The following is a 15406-nucleotide window of genomic DNA, read 5'->3' as shown; positions in this document are numbered from 1 at the left end:
CATAACCTGACAAACACGCACTAGTAAGATGTTGAGTCTTCGTTCTATTCAATAGGGTATCCACTGCATGTGGGACCATCACAATCAATGTATTATCCAATACCAAACCAGCAGACTGTCGGATAGAAACAGCCGCTGCCGCTGTAGCTCTTAGACAACTAGGCAACGCCCTAGCTACCGGATCTAAAGTAGCTGAAAAATACGCACATGGGCGCTGCTTGTCTCCAAATTGTTGCGTCAACACCGACAACGCACAACCTTCTCTCTCGTGTACATAAAGTGTAAAAGGTTTACTGTAGTCGGGGGTACCCAACACCGGAGCAGAAAACAATGCATCACGCAATTCAGAAAAACTCTTCTGACATTCGTCAGACCAAGGAAGAGGGTGCGGTGTGTCCTTAAGAGTAAGTGCCAACAAAGGTTTCGCTAGCAAAGAAAAATTTGGAATCCACTGTCTACAATACGAGGTGATGCCTAAGAAGGCATGCACCTCTCTCTGTGTGCATGGCACAGTCATTTGGGCAATTGCTTGAATACGCTCTGGGGTCAATCGTCTTCCCTCCTTCGACAAGAGATGACCTAAGTAGGTCACTTCTTGGCGGCAATACTGCAACTTCGAAGGTGACAATTTATGATGAAGGTCAGACAGGTGTCGCAACAAAGAAAGAATAACTTCTTTACAAATCTCTTCATCATCAGCAGCAACCAACAGATCATCAACATACTGGATAAGAGTAACACCAGAAGGCAATGCAAGAGTATCAAGCTGAGTTTTCAAAGCCTGACTATAAATGGAGGGACTCTCACAATAACCTTGAGGAGTGCGCATAAACCGGAAACTGCGGCCTCCTAAAGAGAAGCCAAAAATATCCCTACTTTCCTCAGCAATCGGAATACTGAAGAAAGCATTCTTCAGATCAATAACAGAAAACCAAGCAGCTGAAGCAGGGATCATAGTCAATAAAGCAGTAATGTCCGGGACAACAGGAAACTGTGGCACAACGATTTTATTGACCTCTCGAAGGTCGATCACAAACCGATACACAGGTGGCTGAGAAGAGTCATTACGCTTAAGGACAGGCAGAACAGGACTGTTACACACATTACCTCTCGTTTCTTCAACCACACCTTTCTCAACCAAATCATAGATAATCGCTAAAAGAGCTCTTTCGCCATCACTGGAAATTTTGTACTGAGGAATGCGAGGTAACTTAGCATTTGACTTAAGGGTAACAACGTAGGGTGGAATCTGCAAGAGAGCAACATCATTGGGACCTGTAGCCCAAAGTGTATCAGGGAGAGAACGCAGTTCCATTGGAAGGCGATCCTTAGCCAGATACATCGGGGAAATCACTGTCTTACCCACCGTAAGATGTACTCCCGAAGGAGAACAATGTAATGTTGCATGCAATCTTTTCAACAAGTCCAAACCCAACAGATTCTCGCCACAGCCAGTCGTTAGAATAAGGGGAGCCTCCAATTCACAGGGACCAATAGAAAGGGGCAAAGGACAAATAACCGGGTTACGAACTGGGGCGCCAGAAAATCCTACTGAAACATTGGTCAAGCCAGACAAAGGTGCGCCAGGGAGTTTAGAGTGCATGATAGAACTCTTTGCTGCACCAGTATCCAAAAGAAAAGGTTCTGCCACACCTGATGTAATCACTTCAACATAAGGTCCACTCTGGTCTACTGGAACTGACACTACTCCCTCCCTTTGTCCATGGCTGTCCTAACTATTATTAAAACCAGCACTCTCACTTCCAACATAATAATCATCAGTGTAGTACTGAGCGGACTGGACGGTCGGAACATTCTGTTGGTCAAAATAATTCATAGAATTCTGAGGGGAAAAGGAACGTTCATTCTGGGGAAACGTACCACGTCCCCTACCCCAAGGTACTTGTTGGAAACCACCACGACCTCTCAAACCAGACATACCATTCGCCCGCTGTAGCAAGATCGAGCAACTATTCTTGAAGTGACCTTCTTCTTTAGAATAAGCACACTGACTAGGGCCTAGCGGGAGTCGCGAAGCAAAGGACTCAGGCCTCTGCAACAGTTTCTGAAACTGTGGGGGTTGCTGAAACTGGGAAGGTTGCTGAAACTAACGCTGATTAGGGCGAGGCGGATAAGCCTGCTGCAGAAGAACTTTCGTTTTTAATTCTATAGTCTTCTTCTCTACTTTATCCTTCTCATCTTTATCTCTATTCTCATAGTATTGTGCAGTAGCCAATACTCTGAGTCCTTTAACTTATTAGAAAGTTCAGGAAGTAAATTAAAAACAAACTTATCTACAAACAACCTCTGACCACCTTCTGTACTCATGTCCTGACCACTATGATCAATGAATGTTTCCTCCAACCTAGTGAAGAATCAGACACACTCTCGTCTTTCTTTTGTTTGCATGCTGCTAACTTGTCCCAATTCACCTGCAGAGGAGGCATCATAGTTTTCATTAAATTAATAATCCTACCAGGTAGTTCTGCAACTAAGGGCTCAGGTTTGGCACCTCCTACCTGCCGACCATCTGCAGCAGTAATATTAACCCTCGTATCTCCTAACTCTGGCGCGTGATCCTCGTGACGGATCTTCGCCCACAAGGGTTGAGGAACTACATTACCCATCAACATATCTATGTCAGCTAAATTCATAACACACGCATCAACTGTCTGAGACAACTCCTTGTAATAACCAGCAGGATTTTTACGAGGGTCAGGCAAGGTCTGCTTAAGAGCCAGGACCTCAGCTCTCTTCCAAGGGACATGCACCCACACTCGCTGAAAATGAGCCAGTGCAGCCGCAATACCATGAGCGGCATCAGCCACAACTGCCTCTCTCCATACAGGGGGAACCTCTCTCATAGGATACTGCTTCACTTTTCTCCTAACAGAAGGGTCAGGTTCGAACAATGACTGAGGTGGAAGTCTAGACCTAAAAGTGAGTAGGGTCTCTACCGCTTCCTCAACATCGGAACCCACTATCGTCCCTTTAGCAAATTTAGACTGAACATTAAGCAATTCCAGTGGAATTGAACCCAACTCATTATCTTCCCACTCCTGACGAAGGAAGGTACACATGACATCAAAATCATACCTTTGTTTTGGTGCCTCCCACTGTAGGAAGATATCCATAACCATTTGTGGACTGTACTTGGAGGTATTCGAAACCCATCTATGAGCAAGGAGATCTAACACTGCCCGCTCTTCAGGACCAGGGAGCTGACTACGTCTCTGCTTACGTTCAGAAACAGGGGTCATATTCAGTGACCCAAAGAAAGGAGACAAAAGACTAGTGACAGTCTCAGTCATTCGTTGCCGAGCAGAAGGAGAAGAAGTTGACATGAGGACAGGAGACAAAGTGTTTTGAGGCGACAGAGACGTAGGGACAGAAATAAGAGAAGTTGAATATAAAGGAGTGTAAGGCAAAGGAGTTTGAGGCAAGGCTGGTGGCAAGGCTGGCGGCCCTGGAGGGGGCTGCGCCGGGGGCAGGAAGAACCACCTGTGAAGCAACGGGTGGCTGAACAACAACAGGGGGTTGAACGACAACAAGGGGTGCAACAACTGGCGGTAACGGAGGTGCAGTAGCACCCTGCACATAAGGGGGTGGTAATCTCAGTAAGTGTTACATCAAAGGATCCTTTTCAGGGTCTTCGTTGGGCGCCAGTTGAAGAACCGGGGTTTAACCCAGCGGCGTCAGGGGCACGCCTAAGATCTTCGAGTTCACCTGTCTTCGTATACAGAGACACGGAATACTTCTGGATGGCATCAGAGACCAAGTTTATTAGCTGCAGCCAGTAACAGTGATCCTAGAAATACATCACGGTGTAAATTTCTCAGGAGACTGCTCATTTTACTAAGGCGAGACTTCTCCTTATATACCCAATATTCACATTCTAAATGTACACCCACTGCACAAAATTCTAGCCAATAAGGTACATTTTCAAACAAAGTATCACATAACAAAAACTCAATTTACAGTATCCCAACCCAAAAGTTAATCATTAGGAATGTCCCAAATTCAATCTCCACAAGCCGGACAAACCTATAATTGAAAGCATAACCCATGTAATGAAGAAACATAAAAAAGAAACAGAAACAGATGCTGAACAAGATAAGGCATGTGCAAGGAAACTAAAAGTTAACGATGTCCTGAACATTGATTGGCAATCTTAGACAAAGATCGATCAGGGAAATTAGCTTTGCGAGGTCAGTTTCAGGTGAAGAGGTTAGTGTCTCAGAAAGGGAAGGGTGTTCCTACAGTGGCCGTATCATTCAATCATGTGTGTACATCTCTAAGTAATCAAAAACAGTGACAGAAAGAGGTAAAGTATAAACAGAGTTCATTCAAAAAATATTTATTTTTCTTTTTTATAGATATAAATTCATATAAATACTGTTGTCAATCAGAAAAGTACATGTATTAATTGAGAAAATTCATAAAGGACACAAAAAAGTCATAAAAACAGCAGCAAACTAACAGAACCCCTGAAAAACAATCATACACAGCAGCTCGCTCACGTGCTATCAATCATTCTACATTCACACCACATACACTGATGGAAAAGGAACTGGATTCCAAATAGCAAGGTGACAAAGCTAATGTAATCCAAGGGCACCAAGATGTAATTGTTGGCCCTTGTGGCGGGTCTACGCGCGTTTCGGTGGATCAAGCCACCTTCATCAGGACCTTGTTCATCAAATTGTGCAGGTATCAGGGGATCAGACAAAAAGGGAGAGTAGCAATGTGATAGGACACCTATCACTAAAACGTGTTCTGTTTGAAGATTTAGAGGTAAAGTCACATCAAGTGCACCGCATCCATCACGCCAAGTCGAATGTAGTATGTGACCCTCAGAGCTTCATCTTAATGGTTTAGATGCTGTATTCCATGTAGGTAGGTGTGGTTTCCGTTTCGGTAGAAATTCCGAAGAAATGCCTTTGTTTCATATAATCAAGGGGAGGGTCTCAGGTTACGGCAGTCCACGTAGAAGTTTGACTCCTGTTACTTCCCAGTCTATTTATCAGTGGTGATAGTATATACTTTGAGTAGATATTCTGTAGATGAATTGACACTATCCAGCAACTGTGACCCTTAGTGTACGGTGTAATTCGACGAAGTCCCTCCGCGTTCCTGAGACCCTGAGAAGAGGTTAGTTTCTTACAGTTCGTTTCAGAAAAGAAACCTAGTTAATGTATACATGAACTAAGAAGGCCAGGCCACTTTGTTCGCCAGGCTACCTTCACAGGCCTACATGAGGGCAACACAAAATGGTGGCACAGAACAAAATGGAGTCAGACTTGAGAATTACAAAACCTCAACCGCCAACCCCCAGGGCTTTATTTTGTTTAAATACACCCTGTGTGTGGGATGGGGTCGCCAGGGCCAATAAATTAGAAAAAGAAGGGGGCTACAAAGCCCCCCTTCTTAAATTAATATTGCTTTTTTTAAACGGGATCGCTCCGGAGGCCACGCCCCATCCTTGCACCACTCTGCAAATGTGCCCCCTGGCATGTTTGCAGATGGGGAATGAATTCCCCTTGAATACTGGGGGTCCCTGGGGGACAACTAGCCCACCAGGAACCTCCAGTATGTGCCAGGGGGCTGCGTTGCAGACAGGTGTTCTTAGGCCACACCCCTTTTGACACCTCTCTGCAGTGCAGCTCCGTGGTGCTTACTGGAGGTACCTGGTGGGCTAGTTGGCCCCCAGGGGACCTCAGGATTCGAGGGGACTTAGTCTCCCACCTTAAAACGGACACAGGGCGTGTTTACATAGGGGCAAAGGGAGGGACAGGGCATGAGGTAACTTGTGCAAACACTCCCTGTGGCGTGTTTTAAGTTGGGGAAATAATTCACCTTCAATCCAGAGGGCCCCTGGGGGTTAACTAGCCCACCAGGTGCTTCCAGTAAGCGCCACTGTGCTGTGTTGCAGAGAGGTGGCCCAGGCCGTGGCCCTTTTTACACCTCTCTGCAACGCAGCTCTGTGGCGCCTATTGGAGGTACCTAGTGGCCTAGTTTGACCCTAGGGACCTTCAGGATTCAAGGGGACTTAATCTCCCAACTCAAAATGCGCCACAGGGCATGTTTGCACACTGGTGAAGGGAAGGGATGGTGTAAGAAAGTGGGTCTATATATACTGGACCAAACTAAAATCAGCTGAATTACAAATTCTGATTTACTCACCTGTTATCAGGAGAGACCTAAGTGCTGCATCTTTGAGCCCAGTACTGATCCTGAAAAGTAATGTTAACCGTACTTACCAGTAAAATTGACTGGTTTCACTTGGAAATTCTTCTAAGTGTGGAGTTTTGGAACTTTAAAATATTCCTCTAAAATCAGCCGAACTACGAATTACGATTTACTCACCTGTTATCAGGAGAGACCTCAGTGCTGCATCTTTGAGCCCAGTGCTGAACCTGAAAAGTAATTCTAACCGTACTTACCAGTAACTTGAATTTCCTTCCATAGGCTAACATTGACTAGTTTCACTTGGAAATTCTTCTAAGTGTCGATTTTGAAACTTACAAATATTCCTCTAAAATCAGCCGACCTATGAATTCCGAATTACTCACCTGTTATCAGGAGATAACCCAGTGCTGCATCTTTTAGCCCAGCACTGACCCTGAAAAGTAATTGTAACCGTACATACCAGTAACTTGTATTTCCTTCCATAGGAATCCATTGTCTGGTTTTCACCCAAAAAGTTTCTAAGTGTCTATTTTCACAAACTACAAAAATTCCATAAAAAATCGCCTGTATGACTTAAATGCATTTTTTTAACTAGGATCCACCACTGAGTAAGAAAAAGTAATGATAACACTACGGAACTGCGAACCCGGTGGCAGAGGGTTCTAGGCCAGTTGCGTGTGTGTTGGGCGCGGTGCTTACTTTCTAGCTGCACATCATTTTTAAAATTGCTCTGTTTTTTATTCTGTGTACCTGTTTGGCCCCCGCTCCCCTAGCCCCGGTCCGACACGGCTTGGTGCCGATTGATCGGAGGGCTGACGGGGTTTGCTGGGCGCCACCTTGGGAGCCGCCTCCCGGGTCAGCGCTCTAGTCTTCCGGCGCCTCTGACCTCATAAGCCCCCCCTTATGCGCACGCGCAGCAGACGCGCCGGCGGCGCGCCGAAGGCAAGTCCGTCTGCGCCCGTCCGCGGCCGATCGGGGCTAGGGGACATGCACTTTGCCCATTTTATTTCTTATTCTGCTGCCCAACTGCGGTCTTATCAGGCTTCCTGGCCACTTTACCCAGCTGCCCTCTCACGGGTCCTCGAACTTGGTCTGGCCCGGAGAACCTCCCCATATTCCTTCCCTGCTTCCCTCCCCTCCCCTGCCCCTTCTTCTCCTGCCCCCTCTACCAACATTTCCTCAACTAGCCTCACACCTTCTACCCTGGTATATCTTCTGAACACAAGATCAGCAGTCAAGCATCAGCTCAATCTGTTTAATTTACTGGAATCATATAATCCACACCTTCTGTTTCTGACAGAAACGTGGCTTCGTTCTGATTTACTCCCTAATATCCTGGCAGCGCTTCCCCCCTCCTACTTCATTCTCCGAGCAGATCGACCTGAGGGGAAGACGGGGGTGGAGTTGCCTTGATTGCTCGTAACAACCTCCACTTTCAGGTACTCCCCTTCCCCCCTATACCTGCGGTTGATTATTTAGTTGTGCGCACTGTTTCCTTTCAATCCCCTATTACATGTGTGTTAATTTACCGCCCACCACAATCCTGTCCACATTTTATTTCAGCTATTCAAGATCTACTTGCCACTTTAGTAGTCAATAATGCTTCTGGATTGGTCCTAGGGGATTTTAATTTTTGGCCCAATGACCCAGCGGGAGACGCTATGTCTAGGGAGTTTACTCAACTTCTCCTTAGTCTTAATTTTGTTTCTCAGGTCCATACTCCCACTCACTCTCGAGGTCACATCTTGGATCAAGTCTGGACCCTCAATGTCCCAGGAATTAACAGGAGCAGACCTTAGGCAAAACCGTGAACATCCTGCCTCTAGCACTACGGTAAACAAACCCTTACGGGGATAAATTGAGCTTCTCATCAAAGTGATCGACTGCTGTCAGCCTCACTGCAACGGCGCCATACATCCAAAGGTAACGCGACTCCGCCCAACTTGATGGGCGGAGTCGCGTTACCTTTGGATGTATGGCGCCGTTGCAGTGAGGCTGACAGCAGTCGATCACTTTGATGAGAAGCTCAATTTCTCCCCGTAAGGGTTTGTTTACTGTAGTGCCAGAGGTTCGTTTCCTTTAACCCTTTAATAGCAGCTTTGGCCGAATCACCCAAACTAGAGAGGCAGGATGTTCACGGTTTTGCCTAAGGTCTGCTCCTGTTAATTCCTGAACTACATTTTCGGCCGAGTTTCCCAACGGGAACCTGGATAGGTCCTGCTACGTCGTACCTCAAAACACAGTGACCTCGAAAGTGTTTTTGAAAGATTGTCATCACAGTACTCATTGGTTCATTTTTGATATTTCCCCTGATGAAGGGTTCTACATGAACCCGAAATGCATTGGGAAACAATGTTCGAAATGTTATATATGTGCTTTAAACATATATTGAGAACCAGAATGTTTTGTTTATAGTTAATAAGGCTCTGAAACCTTCTACACATGTATAAACACAGACTGCATGTAGATGTATGAATATTGAGATAAAGCATTATTGTTATTCTTATGATGAATACATAAAACTGAAATAAACCACTGGTTTAAATTTGGACACAAAAAGGTTTATGGTTTGAATAATCTGGTGAGGCCTTATGGCCCCTCAAAGTTGTGCCTTTGGTAGCCCAGGGCTTCCCTGAGCTCATACTTGGTATCTATTCCACTGGGGGGGCAGGGCACGCTCCCTCTCCACCATCGAGCACACTAAACAGTATTAGCATTCATTAAATACACATAGGCTCACAGAAACACAGGTGTGCTATTCCACCACTCTCCTATACAGTTCAAGAGTTGGCATCTTCAGATAGGACATCTTCCAAGACCCCTCCGTCTCAAGCTTTTTGCAACCTACTCAATGATTTTTTCATTGAGAAAGTTGCAATAATTAAGGCCAACATACCCCCTCCCTCCCCTACCTTTCGTGATTTTTTGCCGCCACTTAATAAGTCCAGCTTGACTCACATACCTTCAATGACCAAAGAAATTTTTCTTTCTCTGTCAGCCCGGGTCAAGTCTGGTTCTCCCGTTGACCCCTGTCCGGCCCACGTGTTACGTACGGCCTTCTCAAGCTGCTGCATGCCCCCCCTTGCTCTCCTTAACGACTCGCTTGGGCGGGGCATTGTTCCCGCCACTTATAAAGCAGCCACTATCATACCTATTTTAAAAAGAGCCTGGAGCCGATCCCTCTTCCCCTCTAAACTATCGCCCCATTTCTCTTCTTGCTTTCCTGGGCAAGGTCCTTGAGTCCTATGTCACCAGGGAACTCAGTTCCTTTGTCGAAGACAGTGCTTACCTTGCACCATGTCAGGCGGGCTTCCGTTCTCGACATTCCACAGAGAAAGTTGTCGTCTCAGTCATAGACGAATTGAGAGAAGGGCTGGATTCCAACATTCCTCAGGCCCTCATCCTTTTGGATTTGTCCGCCGCCTTTGACACGGTTGATCATACCATCCTTCTTTCCCGTGTCAGGGCGGCGGGCATAGGGGGCCTGATGCTGGTTTGGCTCAGCTCTTTCTTGAGCGAGCGCACTCAAGCTGTCCGCCTGGCAGACTTCACTGCTTCCCCACACAAGGTCCAGTGTGGTGTCCCCCAGGGATCCTCCCTCTCCCCTTTTTTATTTAATCTGTACATTTTCCCCCTCATTTCTGCACTTTAAGAGATGGAGGTCACGGTGTACAACTACGCCGATGACCTCCAGCTCATTTTTTATCTTTCTCACTCTCCTACTTCTGTCCACAATTTTCTTTTTTTTAAATTTCTTTTTATTATTAACCATAACAACATCACAGCTTGTAAGTTATCCAAATCAAATTCTCATGATATTCAATGGTACACTACATACAGTTCTATATTATCACATGAAGATTACTATACAGTGAACATTAACATATCAGGGTGTTGACTCTCCCAGGGGCGGATGCGCAGGCAACGTGGGTGGTTCACATATGTTACTCCTATATGCATTCCATTTCCCCCATATTTGCATTCATTTTCTAGGGCAGCCTCGTGATACATATACTGTTTTTTCTCAATACATGCACCAGTCCATGTCCCTGTCCCACTCCTGTAGTGTTGGAGTTATGTGCACCCCCCCATCTCCACGCAACATTCCTCTTGGCGACCATCAATCCTAAAGACACCCAAGCTTTCTCTTTGCTGCCCAAGTCCATTGTTTACCATATATTTAGGAGGCAGCGTTGGGCCTCCATAGCTATTGTCTGTTTCATAACTACCCCCATACACGAGTGAACCGCTCTCCGATATCTAATAATATGAGGGCATTCCCATATTATGTGAAATAAGGTGTCTTCCTTGCCACATCGCCGTCGTCAGCTAGTCTCATCGCCATATCCCATCTTGACCAAAGTGGCATAAATACTGTGCAGTATTTTCATTTGCACCAACTTCAACTTAGAGGCGATCGCCCCCTCCCTTGGGGACGCTATGGTCTCTTCCTTTGATATTGGTCTGATTTTACTGATGTGACACTGCAATTATTACAATGGTTTTTTTTTGGAAAACCTTTATTTACAACACAATAGTGTAAAATGGTGCACACAGAATACAATACAGATTCACCTGAGGTTTATTTTATATCATGAAATAAAGAAAAGGAAACAGTATAACAACGGAAAAGCACCTATAACTGTGAGAATGGCAAGGCAAAAGAAATGAGTACGGCATCGCCCTATTTCAGGGCTGGATGGGCCTATATAGAAAATAGGATACATGAACAGGTCACATGCTTGGGTATCGAAGGGAGGGAGGAGTCAGGACATTGTGTATAGCTAAGCAGCCGGAATCAGGGGCTAAGGGGACATTCGCTCCTCCAAGGGCGCTGCGTCCGGCGGGAGGCAAATATCACCTCTATATTCATTCCAGGGCCCCCAAACCTTATTCCACTTTTTGGACCTACCCCTGGCAACATACACAGTTTTTTCCCGGAACATGCACCAGTCCATGTTAGCCTTCCACATCTCTACCGTAGGGGGCAGAGCCGCTCCCCATTTCTGCGCAATGTCCCTTTTAGCCACCATGTTGCCCAGGGTGACCCATTGAGTTTGTGAACTGGTGTAGTCTGTAGGGCCCCATACATTCAATAGACAGCGCCGGGCTCCCGCAGGCAAGTCAACTCCCGTCACTTCACCCATCACTGTGTGTATACGCCTCCAATATGCAGCCACCGCCCTACATTCCCATATAATGTGCATGAATGTTGCCAGGGAACCACACCCCCGTCTACAGAGACCATCCTCAGAGTGACCCATGTGAATCAGTCGGGGGCCAGTGACGTAAACCCTATGCAAGATTTTCAGTTGCACGAGTCGCAGTCTGGCCGGGATCGCCACCTCCTTCGGGGACGAGACCGCACACTGCCAGTCCTCGTCGTCCAGCTCAAACCCATCCCGGGTCCACTGATCTCGCACCCCTACTGTCCACAATTTTCAATCCACAATGCTGTTTATCAGGGACTGGATGAATACCAACCATCTAAAACTGAACCCGGATAAGACCGAGTTGGTTCTTACTGGGGGCAGTCGCAGTCCCTGATCTCCTTCCTTTTGGCCACCCTCTTTAGGTTCCCCACCTTTGCCGTCACTCTCTGCCAAAACACTGGGGTTCACGGTTGATCAACACCTCACTCTTCACACCCAGATATGTTCGGTAGTCTCCTCCTGTTTCTTTGTCCTTCGTTCTGTCCGCAAAATTTCTCATTTCCCCCCCCCCCCCCCGGCACTAAAACTGATCTTAATGGCGATGGTTTTATCGAGACTGGATTATGGGAACATCGTGTATAACGGCGTCCCCGCCAACGCCTTTCGACGTCTCCAGTTGGTGCAAAATCAGGTAGCTCGCCTGATTTTTGGGTTGCCCAAATTCTCCCACATCACCCCCACACTTAAATCTCTCCACTGGTTACCCATTAAAGAACGGTCTCTTTTCAAATTGGGCTGTACAACATTCCAGGCTCTGCTCCTGCGTTTATTTCCTCTGCCCTTACCGTCTATCGCCCCAGCAGAGAGCTACGCTCCTCCACCAAGCTTCTCCTCTCGGCACCCCGCTTTAAGAAAAGCAGGTCCGGCGGCTTGAAATTTTCTGTACTTGCCCCCACCTTTTGGAATGCCCTCCCCATTTCTGTTAGAACTGCCCCTTCCTACATCGAGTTCCGAAAGATCCTCAAAACTTATCTCTTTCACCAAGCCTTCTCATCCTAAATCCTATGTCCTTTCCCGGTAATCTCAGCTTCCTACTAGCGCCATGAAACCGCATGGTATAAGTGCGCTTTATAAATTTTTTTAAATTCAAATACTTACCTGCTAAGCGAATTTCCTTCCATAGGATAACATTGACTGGTTTCACTTGGAAATTCTTCTAAGTGTGGAGTTTTGGAACTTTAAAATATTCACCTAAAATCATCCGAACAACTAATTCCGCTGTAATTTAAAAAATAAAATATCTAAAATTAAATTGTTTAAAAAAATTTAGTAAATCAGTATAAAAAATAAATATAACAATTAATACCTTTAAAAAATGACATTTTACAAAACCATTGAAATTCACTGAAAAAAACATAAGTTACAGACATGTTATAGTTAGGAAATAGCATTTAAAAAACATTTGAAATTCACTGAAAAAAACATAGATTTCTGTTGTAGTCTTCTTGTAAGGTTTGTCTTTAACATAGAGTGTGGAGCACTGTGTCTTGTGCATTCCACATTCCAAGTAGTTGTGCTTGGTTCCAGGCTCTGGCAGTTTAACCCCTTCCACGCTGATGACGAGCTGGGCTCGTCATGGCGTAGCCTCCTCGCACGCTGATGACGAGCCCAGCTCGTCACGTAACATGCATTTAAAAAAATCTCAGCGCAGGAGCGGAATTCCGCTAGCGCGCATGAGGTTAAGACTGACTGGCCAGGGAAGGACTTTTGGATTAAATAAATGAACTTAATGTAACTACAAACATGCTTCCTGTCTCCTGACTCAACTTGCAACATTGGCGATGAGGATGGGATTCAAACATGTTATAGTTAGGAATTTGCATTTTAAAAAAATGTAGAAATTTACTGAAAAAAAACATAGGTTTTAGGGGTGTCATAGTTAGCTGGACATTTCACTCATACAAAACCATTGAAATTCCTCCGGTATAGTTAGCTGTACTAACTAGAACTCACACGCCCGCAATCCACTGCTGATGATGTCACATATTACATAATTCATGACATGGTCAGTGACATCACTTTGAAGCCAGACTTATTGGCACTGCTAATGCTTGTTCAGTCTTAAATGAATTTCTAGTCCGTGCAAATAAAATGGAGAAGGTTTCTTTTCAGTAAGGATTGAACTCACCAAAAAGTCGCTGCATGTGCGTATCCCTGCAATAAAGGTTGTGTGAAAAGCAGGGTGAAGGCGGAAGGGATTCTGTGCATTCTTAAAAGAAAAAAATCCTGGGGTGAGTCATGCACAAGAGGCAACCTTGACAAAATTTCAGTTGCCGTTATTGGGGACAGATGAAGGGCTCATATAGAAGCAGATTAAAAAAAAAAAGTCAAGCTTTTTGTAGTTAATTTGTATAAAGTGAAAACTTTGCCATCTGCAGAAGGTGTAAAACGCAAGTGGAAAAGTACAAACCATTCCACAATAGTCCAAGCACATTTGCGTATAGGAAACTTTTAGATGATTTGTTGATTGCATGGGGTACATTTACCATAGCACAAATTTAAATACATTTTTGTTTGGCGACTGAACTTATGTCTTGCACGTTTCGTGTGCATAAATACCCAGCGTTTAGTTGACCATGTGAAAATAATTGCCCCTCTCTCCCATGAGCCATTGCTCTCTTCGTAAAATCCTACTGTGCCAACACGCATAGTCTGGTACATCTTGTAATAATGCGTACGCAAAGGTCAATCTTAATTATTTACTGCTCTGAGGCCTTGAGAGTCTCACCTGAGCAGAAGATTTTCAGTCTTGTTGCCTGGTTCTGACACTGATCAGTAATCCAACATAACCACATGAAAAGTGCATGCCAGAATTTTTTAAGTGATGTAACTAACATTATGTTTTTTACAGCTCTAGGCTTTAGGAATAGCCACTCAAGGGTGTGGCACTTTGAAAAGCTTCTTGTATAATAAATAATTTTTTTAAACTAGGCGCCGTGACACATTAATGGGGAAGTAAAATAAGCCTGTATGAATTGTTGCCAAATTCCCTCCCTACATTAAGATTATGTAATGAATCATACCGATGATCTTTATATAGTCTGTTAATGGGACAGGGTGTTTATTAAGACTTAACTGCAGAACATTCTTAGATGTACTGAGCAGCAGATGATGGTGAATATAAATCTTTAATAGGGTATCTCTAGAAATCGGGTATCTACCAAATTTGATCAAAGAACAGCAGAATGCAATCAGCATAGGATGTTACCAATAGTCAGCAGTATCTGTATATGGATGTAAAAATATATTTAAGTGGATGCCAGGAATTTGATACTTCATCGTTCAGGCAGTTCTAAATTAAGCAATACAACGCAATTGTTCTTGATACTAATGTCTTTTTCAGTGGATCTATGATGAGATATACAATTGACGCCCTGTGCAAGATTTATTTGCGCAGCATGTTAAACATAAAGATTAGCATGTGCTAAAACCAGAAATGGGTAAAAGGCAACAGTTTATCATTTTTATATCAGATCTCAAAACTGTTCACTAGTATCCCTAATGAGCACTGAGAAGTTGCTGCCGATCTGGCAGCAAAGCATGCTTCTCTCACACACTGATTATCTGCACTACAGATTGCAGAAAGGCAAGTTACCAGCACACATAGTACGTGCATAACATGTAGTTGTCAGCAGTGGAGGCCTTTCTACCTGCCCCTACTTCCAATTCAATCCACCCTTCCTGCTTAAGGCAGAACATGTGGACAGATTTGCCTCAGAAATCTGGAAAATACCCGAAAAATAACCCAGTAGTCTCACGTCTGTGTCTTTCAAAGCTTGGAGTAACTAGAATTTGGGGCAGGTATCGCTGTACCGGATTCTGGAAAACTTGTAATGAGGGCCTGAGTGGAACTAAAGGTACCTGAAAGTACAATTATAATAGTATTATACACATCCTTGTATATACAGTCTGGGTTAATGGGATTTTGAAATTGTAATTTGCATTTGTTGTGCTAGTCCACGTTTGTTGATTTATGAATCATCATAAATTTAGAGTCTATGGCT

General features: G+C 44.7%; 1 protein-coding gene across 1 annotated transcript in view; it reads left to right on the top strand.

Moving 5' to 3' along the window:
• Positions 1 to 15406, top strand: part of CERKL (CERK like autophagy regulator) — a 593964-nt gene that overhangs the window by 359625 nt on the left and 218933 nt on the right. The gene's annotated exons all lie outside the window — the stretch shown is intronic.

This window comes from Lissotriton vulgaris, chromosome 2_1 (genome assembly GCF_964263255.1).
Source record: "Lissotriton vulgaris chromosome 2_1, aLisVul1.2, whole genome shotgun sequence".
Classification (NCBI taxonomy): Eukaryota; Metazoa; Chordata; class Amphibia; order Caudata; family Salamandridae; genus Lissotriton; species Lissotriton vulgaris.
This window is presented reverse-complemented; position numbering and strand designations above follow the sequence as displayed.